This window comes from Otolemur garnettii, unplaced genomic scaffold (genome assembly GCF_000181295.1).
Source record: "Otolemur garnettii isolate 467f Iridium unplaced genomic scaffold, OtoGar3 scaffold00048, whole genome shotgun sequence".
NCBI lineage: Eukaryota > Metazoa > Chordata > Mammalia > Primates > Galagidae > Otolemur > Otolemur garnettii.
In genome coordinates this window covers 9,162,765-9,173,224 of record NW_003852443.1, presented here as the reverse complement: position 1 = coordinate 9,173,224, position 10,460 = coordinate 9,162,765, and the positions used below count along the sequence as shown (strand labels likewise).

At 41.7% G+C, this 10,460-nt stretch overlaps 1 protein-coding gene across 2 annotated transcripts in view; it reads right to left on the bottom strand.

Moving 5' to 3' along the window:
• The window catches only part of NFE2L2 (nuclear factor, erythroid 2 like 2), a 32,931-nt gene that overhangs the window by 4,698 nt on the left and 17,773 nt on the right, over window positions 1-10,460 (bottom strand). The window lies entirely within an intron of this gene.

The window sequence follows — 10,460 nt, the reverse complement described above, 5'->3', positions numbered from 1 at the left end:
GGGCTGGGGATTCGAACCCGCCACCTTAGGTGTACGTGGCTGGCGCCTTAGCCGGTTGAGCTATAGGCGCTGAGCCTATTTAATTATTTTTGAGGCAGGGTTTCACTTAGTTGCCCTCAGTAGAGTGCTGTCGTGTCATAGCTCACAGCAACCTCAAACTCTTGGGCTCAAGCGATCCTCTTGTCTCAGCCTGCCCAGTAACTGGGACTATGAGTGCCTACAACACCAGACTATGTTTTTTAGAGATGGGGTCTTGGTCTTGCTCAGGCTGGTCTCAAACTCCTGAGCTCAAGCAATCCACTTGCCTCAGCCTTCATTAAACTGGTTTTTAAATGGCAAATACCACATAAATTAATTCACTTTATGCTGCTGTTCATTGTGGGGAATGGGGAGATTACAAACAAAATCTGAATGAGAAAACAGATCTAATGTTCTAGAAGAGCACAGTTAATTCCATTCAATGAATCTATTCATTAAGAACAACAAACAACCCACAAACACAGCCATCCATTCTAATCACTTACAACTTGGATCATTAATGACCTGGTGATGGTAGAGGTCACTAACGGGCACAGTTAAAATGCTGCCTGTTAATATGTTTGAATTAAAAGAAATTCCACAGTTGTTTAATGAAATACAGAAATTAGGGCAAGAGCTCTAAGCCACTGCCTTATTAACAGAAATGGGGTTTGGAAAACATTACTGAATACATAGAATTTCTTTTAACCTACACAGCAAATACCAGTTTATAGAGGGAACCCCCGTAAAGTTAAACTATCAATTTAACAGTTGTGAAGTATTACTGTTTTTTAGAAAAAGCCAGAGTCTCACTCTGTCTCCCAGAGTGGGGTACAGTGCAGTGGCAGGATCAGAGCTCACTGCAGCCTTGAACTCCTGAGCTCAAATGATCCTCCCACCTCAGCTTCCCAAATACCTGGGATTACAGGTGCCCACTACTGAGCCTGGCCAGTTAAAAAATATATATGTATCTTTTTTTAGTAAAGATGGGGTCTATCTTACCCGAACTAGTCTTGAACTCCTGGCCTCAAACAAACCTCTCTTACTTTAGCCTCCCACAGTGATGAATTACAGGCATGAGCCACCAAACCTGGCCTTGCTATTCTTTGCTCCTTCCCATGCTAGATTATCTGCCCGCCATTATCTTGACTCTGCGTCTTGCTATTCTTGACTTTGTGTCTCATCTATTAAATAATTTCCTTTTGACTTGGGTTTTAGTTCTTGAGGCATGAACAAGGTGGGGAAGAGAAGAACTGTCTATTAACTACCAGAAAGTTGGGAAAGACATACTAAGGACCAAGCAGGTTCCTTCTTGAGAAATCATCAATAAACCTCTTTAAAAAAAAAAAAAATCAGTCCAGGGAAATGACTGATGGTTATTGCATTTTAAGATACTGAAAGAAACCTTACAACGAGGGAATGGATTCGATTTAGTAAAAGACATACGGGAGAGAATTTATATAACCCGGCTAGGCCTAGGAACCACATCCAGATTTTCCTAACTAAAAATGCATTGAAAGTTGTTTTTGTGACTGTAACTTTACTTGATGGCACACAGATCACGATGCGAAAGTGGCAGCTTTATTGGAGAGGAGGGAGGATTATCTTTGTGTAACCACTAGTCTACATGCAAATGAGAAGATATGAGTTTTACTGAATGTTAGTGGCTGTGGTGGTAATACAGGGGGTACATACACTTTTACATATACTTTTTATTTTTTGAGATTGGGTCTCTCTGTCAACCAGGCTAAAATGCAGTGGCACAATCATAGTCTGCTGCAGCAAAAAACTCCAGAACTCAATCAATGCACCTGCCTCAGCCTCCAGCTAGCAGCATAGGCACGTGCCACTACACCCAGATAATTTTTCTATCTATTACAGAGACAGGGTCTAAGACCACTATGTTGCTGAGGCTGGTCTCAAACTGATCTCAAGTGATCCTCCCACCTCAGCCCCCTAAAGTGTTAAAATTACAGGCGTGCGCTACCTTCAGCCTTAAAATAGAGGGTGCCAAAAAAATGTATACACATTTTGAAAGGAAAAAAAACTGTTGTAATACTCAAGTCATGTTTGACTTCTGAATTACAAGAGGTCCTCAGTGTTGACTTGTATTCATCTTATATTATCGGTATATACTGGATATTTTAACAGTTTTTTCCCTTAAAATGTGCACACATTTTCTTAGCACCCTCTGTGTATGTTTATGTACATACGTAAATACATTCAGTGCCACTCACAGTTCCTGCTGTGACTTCTATGCATAGCTCCAAAACAATTCACTATGTTTTTGTTTTTAATTTCCCATAACATGAACAGAAGAGGACTCCTTGATTTCTGTACAACCAAGAAAAATAAAACACGAAGCATTTTTTAGTTGGCATTTTAATCTAATAGTTATTTGGATCAGCTCTTGAGCATCCTGTTCTTGTTATCAGGTCTGAAACTGCTGGACCACGGGAGACCGAGTGGCTCCTAGATAGCCCTAGCTTCCTTTCTCCAACAGGAATGCCACCAAATGGTGTTTCCAAGGATAACATCCAGTTCTTAATCAAGCCAAGGGCATTCGATACAATCATAATAGGACTAAAACAGGTTTCAAACTGCTGAGAGGTTTACCTATGTGTTTTAAAGTTGATGACTTGTTTATCCATGCTATTATAGATCTCTAAAAGAAAATAACTTGTTGGCTCAGTGCCTGTGGCTCAAGCAGCTAAGGCACCAGCCACATACACCTAAGGTGGCAGGTTCGAATCCAGTCTGGGCCCGCCAAACAACAATGACGGCTGCAACCAAAAAATAGCCAGGCGTTGTGGCGGGCACCTGTGGTCCCAGCTACTGGGGAGGCTGAGGCAGGAGACTCGCTTGAGCCCAGGAGTTGGAGGTTGCTGTGAGCTGCGATGCCACGGCATTCTACCCAGGGGGACAGCTTGAGGCTCTGTCCACCCCCCCAAAAAAAGAAAATAACTTGTTAAAACAAAAAAAAACAAGCTTAGTTTTAAACAACTATTTTGAATTCAGCAGAACACATTCTTATCAAGATCAGCACGCAGCAACAATGGGGTTCTTGTCATGGCCTTAATATGTCATATTCTGTGTTACTCAGATTTCACATGCTTCAGAAAGAAAAAGCCTGCAGAGGTTTGGTATTTTATGAAACATACAAACCTTTATATTGAAAAAGAAAAGAAGTTTGTCAACCTAAGACTGTGCTGGGGAGGCCCGCAGGCGCCGTGCTGTGCTAAACTAACAGGCAGTGAGCGTTTCCTGTCAGGAGCCTTGTGACCAGGCACATGACTGGTTCCACAAGCGACCCACTCTCTACAAAGCTCACACATCATCTAAGAGGAAAAAATAGTCTAGGTGGAGCCCGAAACAAACAAGAACATGACACTGGATGGTAGGGAAGGGAAGTTCCTGAGGAAGAACTAAAACTGCTCTTCTGCGTAGAAGTGCGAGGCTTTGAGGAAGGGCAGCTGACTGACCCTTGTTTGTCCCCCTCGGAGGAAGACCACAGTGCAAAGTCTCAGATAAGCAGGCTTTGGGGAGAGAGAGGAAAGAGTGGATGGTTTGTACAGCACTCCCAACAGGTATTTCCTTACAAGTGGTGGAAAGTTTCCCAAGGGCAACTCGACACTGGCTGTGAGCCTTCATGTGGCATATGGAACAAATGCCGCCTGCCACTTAGTGTCTGAATTTTTTTTGCTGTTGTCGTTTAGTGATTCCTAAGTGTGTTCCAAATTATGTTGCTAGTTTGGCTTAGACAAAAGACAATTTAATAAGAAACAAATGTTGGACAATTCATGTTGCATCACCATCTGGCCTAACACAAATATTCATTTAAAATGTATATATCATCATGTGCCATCTGTCTGTTACACATTTTATGGGAAATCTTAAGTTGGACAATTAACTGATACCACTTTAAAACAAACATCTCTGTACCAGGATAAACAAAGAAAATAGGCTTTGAGCAGAATCCATGCTAAATTGCACGCCAATTTTAGTGGCTTAAACAAACTAGCATTTATCATGCTCAGATGATCAAAAAAACAGAAAAGGTAAAAGCAAGGATAACATCATCTCTGTCCTAAATTAAAGCTATTTAGTAAACAGAGACTTCGGAAAAGTATTTGAAATAAAAAAGAGAACACTTTCTTTTACATACTCAAATGTGTAAATAGGATTGTACCTCCCAAAGACCAATACTCCCCTTTCCCTCTCTCACCCTCTCTTCTGGCCTGAAAGTGACAGAAAGGTGATGGGAGGTTTCCTTCTGAAGATAAATTTCAGCAATAAACTGTTCAGAAGTAAATTGTATATATTACTCACTTTGTAAAAAAAACAAAAACAGATCCTTGTTTCTTATTGTATAATAAAGTTAAGATACCTTAATTATTTTGTTTAAAAAACATGTATTTCAGGGGAAGAGGGAGGGGGATGGGGTTATGGTCTATGGTACACCCTTTGGGAGTGGGCTATAATTACCAGAGCGACTCTATCTAACAAATGCAATCAGTGTAACCTAATTCTTTATATCCTCAATGAATTCCAAACAATAAAAAAAAAAAATTTAAAAATAAAACCTTGTATTTCTATTAAGACAATAATAAACCTTATTTTAAAGTTTAACCCCCTGAGACCTCTCCATCCGAATACTAGTTACTAGCATTCAGATTCTAAGTTACATTTGCCTATATTTTTCTTTCTTACATTTTACTGTCTATATTGTAACCAGGTGATTATATTATTTACCTACAAGCTAAATCTGGTTTAAGATATTTTGCCACAGAGCTACCCAAATATTTGTGAATAAAACAAGGTGGAATATTAATCATCTCCTACCACCTAGATCAGTGGTTCCACCTTCCTAATGCTGCGACCCTTTAATACAGGCCCTCATGTTGTAGGGAGCCCCAACCATAAAATTATTTTCGTTGCTACTTCATAAAGGAGCAAAGAAATCAAATCAAATTAAGACCTATAGGAAGATACAAGAACAACTGAGAGCATGTTTGAATTTTGAAGAAGTGATAAAATTACAAAGATCTCCCTGATTTACAAGGCTTTACTTTGCAATCACGATTCCTTACTAAAGTAAAATGACACCAAACAGATGTGTTTTTAAAATACATCTTGCTGATGACTCTGACCTTTCAGAAATATCTACCTATTTACTTCTCAATGGCTTCCCTCCCATGCCACATTACAATGCAGGTAAAGCAGTGCCAAGTGTTTCATCAGTGCGAATTCCAGGGAAGGTGGATGATAGGGCATTCAATTACTTTCAATTTACTGGACTGTTTGCTAACTCTTGCTTGTAAAGTAGATGATTAGAAAATACAGAATCAGAGATGAGAGGAGCTAAGAGTTGGCAAGTTTATTTCTGTGTAACTATAGCACTATTTAAAAAAATAACTGGCCTAGCAACATGTTAAAAACATCAAAAGAGACTTTTTAATAGGTCTTTTTAATAGGTAGAAATAGTTAACCACTAACCAAAGGTTTTCCTCCGAGAGAAATCTTACTAAGGATTATTTCCCCAATTTTGAACAATTAGAGATTTTTAGCAGCATATAAATTGCCAAATACACAGCAAGAGAAGAGTTATTCAACCAATTAAAACCCTAGATCAGGCTCGGCGCCTATAGCTCAACCGGCTGGGGCGCCAGCCACGTACACCTAGGGTGGCGGGTTCGAATCCCCAGCCCGGACCCGCCAAACAACAATGACGGCTGCAACCAAAAAATGGCCGGGCGTTGTGGCGGGCGCCTGTGGTCCCAGCTACTTGGGAGGCGGAGGCAGGAGACTCGCTTGAGCCCAGGAGTTGGAGGTTGCTGTGAGCTGTAATGCCACGGCACTCTGCCCAGGGTGACAGCTTGAGGCTCTGTCTCAAAAAAAAAAAAAATAAAAAAAAAAAAATAAAACCCTAGATCACAAATTTACCATTCTCTGGGCTGTAAGAACCATCCTTCTACTGTTTTTTTCCTACTAGAAAGCAAGCCAGTTTCTTCAGTCTGGCAAGTTACTATGTTCAGACATTTTTATGGCCTGCTTCCTGTTCACAAACAAGTTTCTCAGCAGTGACTCAATCTAAGAAATATGATCCAGCCAGTTTACTGGAACTCTCAACCATCACACTTGTCTGTAAATTGCAAAACAAGATGCATAGATAAAGTAAAACTGGAAAGTAAAGAGTAGGACTTGGGTTATTTTCTCAAGAGGCACACACGTAGTTAGGTCAAAGAGGATCAGGAGGAACAGTTAATTTCCAAAACAACAGGTGATCCCACCTGCTACAAAAACTACAGGGTTCTGATTTTTCCACAAGAGGTTTCATACCTGCATCCCTAGAGTTATTTTCTGGTTGATTATATTTAAGCAGAATATTGCTGCCAGGTTTCAAAGGATTTACTACTTTGTTGAACGAATGGCTTGGTTTGACAGGCAAACTTTAGGACACATTTTTCTAATGTCTTCCCTATTTTTGAATAAGTCATGTATATTTTCAGTGCTAAATTCTGTCCTTCACACACGAAAGGAACTTCTCACCTTTGCGATAAGTCTTTTGCTGACAATGATCCAATCCCCCTTACCCTATAGTATTGTCAATAGAACCTTCAGGGACACTGGATCCCACTCCTAACCTATTTTACCTAACCTACATGGAAACTAACTAGGTGCGAACTCACCAGGGGGCTTGGATGTCCACCTTGAGGTTAACTGCGCTGTTGCCCATCCTAGTGCATTTTCCTCCCCTGGTGGAGGGGGAGTCCCCTGGAAGGGGGGTGTGAGTGCTCCGGCACACCACACCCAAGGGCTCTCTCTACATGTGCTTCTGCCACTTCTAACCGCCCCTCCCAAGTTATCCTTTACCCCCTTTTTGTTCTGGCATTTGTAAAAAGGAATTATTAGTTCAATGTTTGGGGTCCTTTTCAGATGTAACCACCTACAATTAGCTAAAAATAAGAAATCAGGTCAGTCACCTGGGTTTGGGGACTGAGTACTAAATGCTGTTTTTTTCTACCAGGCAGAGACCTTGTGTGCCCATGGTAGTGGTGGTGGGGATAAATTTTTGATACATGTTTGTATAATCTATATTATATATAGATGATAGAACACTTAGGGTTTTTTTTTTTTTGCTAAAACAATAGAAACTGATAAGATAGAACATGGAATCTGTTTGATTTTTGTAGTGTAGACTTTTTTAGAGTATGAAATATTTCCTGACATAGTAAGTTCCTAATGGCTAAAACTTCATTCTATCAGAATGGTGGTAGCTATAAAGGTGGTGATCAAGATCTACTAGGTGAGTGTACATACTACCCTAAAGGATCATTAATCCATCTACCATCCACACTCACATACCGACCGACCACTTGTCAGGTGCCAGGGACACCAAGATGAGTGACAGATGATCTCTGACCTTAGCTATGAGACAACATGATGAGAAGCATGTAGGACCGTGGGTGACGTGGCGGTACCACTACACGTACACAGAAAGCCCTCACTAGAGAAAGTGACAACTGCCATAAAGCACACCAAGTGTGATTGTCTGAACATGCAACCCATGTGCGAAGGTTAAACTGCTTTCCAAAAGCCCCGCCCGAGTGAGCACTTGAAAGCAAAGGAGGTTATGAAGGTGCTGAGAACACAAAAAAATAAATATATCTGGGCAGTGCCTGTGGCTCAAAGGAGTGGGGCGCTGGCCCCATATGCCACAGGTGGCGGGTTCAAACCCAGCCCCGGCCAAAAACTGCAATAAATACATACATACATACATACATACATACATCTTCACTCTCTTTATGCAATCTTGGTCTCCCTTCTAGGTAGTGACAATTGTTAGGTTATTCCCTCAGAAAGCCCCTTCCCCCAAAAAAGCCCCTTCCTGCCCTTAAAGTTACAACTCCTCCCCTAGCACAGGGAGTGGCCTGCTTACCTCATCACCCTGTTCCAATTTCCCACTGCCCGCCCCTAATGGCTCTTCCTCCAGATCAATAACTCCTTATTGGTCATCCCACCAGCCCGTCACCATTCTAAAACTTCCCTATATAATATGTTCCCCCTGCCTTTTCTCTCTCTCTCTCCCGCCTCCCTCCGCCTTCCTTCTCTGCTCTCTCTCTTTTCCCTCCTCTTCCCCCTCGCTCTTCTCTACTCTCTCTCTTCTCTTCCCCACTCTCTCCTTAACTCTCTCCCCTCTTTTCTCTTTTTCTTCTCTTCTCTTTCCTCTCCTCTTTGGTGCTGCTCTACAGCCTCCCTCTCCCCACCAATAAAGCCCTTCCGTACAAGCCTCGGGGGTCTGAGATCTCTGCCGGTCGGTGGAAGTGCCTCTCTTTCAACACTGACCTCCTGCCCCTCCCCACATCCCCCAGGCTCAGATTCTCTAGCTGAAGGAAAATTCTCCCATGCAAACAGACTTCCTAGAGATTTCCTCCTCTCAATCGGACGTTTTGGTCAGTATGAGTCATCCATCTCCGCTAAGGTAGAAACTACTGTTCATGCCATACTGTCATGGCATGCTATAACTGCAAGGGACCACAGGAATCACCCAGACAGCCCTTTGCATTTTGCACATAGGGAAACAGGCCTAGAAGATGAAATAACCAATGGTCTACTTCTCTAATTTTAAAACTCTTGCCAAGTTATTTGGTAGAGGGGGAAAGATACATCCTTGCTTCATTTTAATTTTTTAAATTAGCATCTCTTGCTCTGGCCTGCGGGCCTCACAGGTACCTAACATCTTCTATTACAACTGCTGTTTGAATGCTTCATGGTTTACACCCACATTCATGGGTGGGTTTTTGTCCGAGCTTCACTACAGTAGCATGAGGGAGGTGGGTCAGGTATTGTGATCTTCATTTCTAGAAGAATGCACTGAGGCTTTGGGGGAATCAAACAACCTGCCAGTCTGGCAAATAGTAGAACCTGGACTTGGAAGTCTGCCCTCTGGACACTGAGACCTGCCTGACCCAAGCAATGTAAGAGGAAAATCAGGCCAACTTACTTGCAAAAGGAGAGTTTAGCACTAAAATCAATCTTCCCATAAATCTGAAGTTTGCCACCTATTTATACATCTTATGTTTTTTTGGGTTTTTTTACAGTGGTCTAACTAGATTGTTAACTCTTTTAGAGCAAGATGATGTTTTCTTTAGAACTGTAGAGGCCCAGGTGTCCACAGATAAGACAGGTTCGGCAAAGTCTCAAACAGGGGGAACGCAGAGTGACAGGCAAAATCAGTAACCTCAGGATTTTCTTATTGACAAGGTAGACTTTTAAAGGACAAAGCAAATCTATGGTTCCTTGAAGACCAGGAAAAAGCATTCTTTCTAAGGATGTGTCATTCATGAACAGGGGTTTGCTACCCATTACCACACACTTAGAACACTCAGGTAAGGAGAGCTAAGGGGGATCTTCAAAGGCCACAATCCAAACCCCAGGTTTATAAATCAGGATCCTAGAGCCTGAGATGCTAAATGGAGAAGTGGTCCTAAGACTCATGTGATTGGGCAGAATCCAGAGGTGGTCATCTGGTCAACGTAACACAAATTAGATTTCAAGCTAGACTTTTCTATTATAATGTCTATTACTTAAAAACTCATTAAATATTAGGAATGACTTGGAAAACAGACCCTTACAAAAGTGTTGTGTGCTTTTCAAACCTGTAACCAAATTAATGAACGGCCCATGCAATTCTGTTACTAGAAAACTGTCCAATGTCTGACCTGTACTCTTCTTAGAGGCCTTTCCTTCCCCTACCAGCAAGCCCTGCATACTGTGTGGTTTTCTAAGACTGTGCCCTTGCTTAATACAACAGCAATAAAAGTTCATCTTCAGACGAATCATCTCCACTGCCAAGCCTCAGGTGTTAGTCTTCTCAGAGCAAAAATGGCTCAAAACTAGTGTGGATGCCCAAGTACTCCCAAATCACAGAGTCAAAGTCATGTACCCACTAAACGCACATTTCTGACTGACTCATCCAAGGGCTCACCAAAACCTAAGTATAACCCAAGAAATAATTCTCTAGTCCTTGGGAAAAGAAAGCCCTTGGAGATGTCAGCCTTTGTGTCTATCATGTTTTAAGGGCACAAAACACTTTCACTTGCATCATTCTGTCATTTAACTCTCACACTACTCCGTGTGAAGATCAGTGAGGTGAAGAAATCAAGATGAAGGTTAAATGCCAAAGGTCACAGAGCTCATCAGCTAAGGGAATGGCAAACCCAGCAGCACTCCAAATCGCGTGAACACACCCATAAATCAAACTTCCATTCAATAATTAGTAATACCTCCATTTCCTGTCTCACACTCCTCAAAAAACAAATTAAAATTCCAGTTTGCTCTGAGAGTGTTCACTGTGGTTGTTGGTGGCATCTTTCCTTAAATCAGTTTTTTTTTTTTTTTTGAGACAGAGCCTCAAGCTGTCCCCCTGGGTAGAGTGCCGT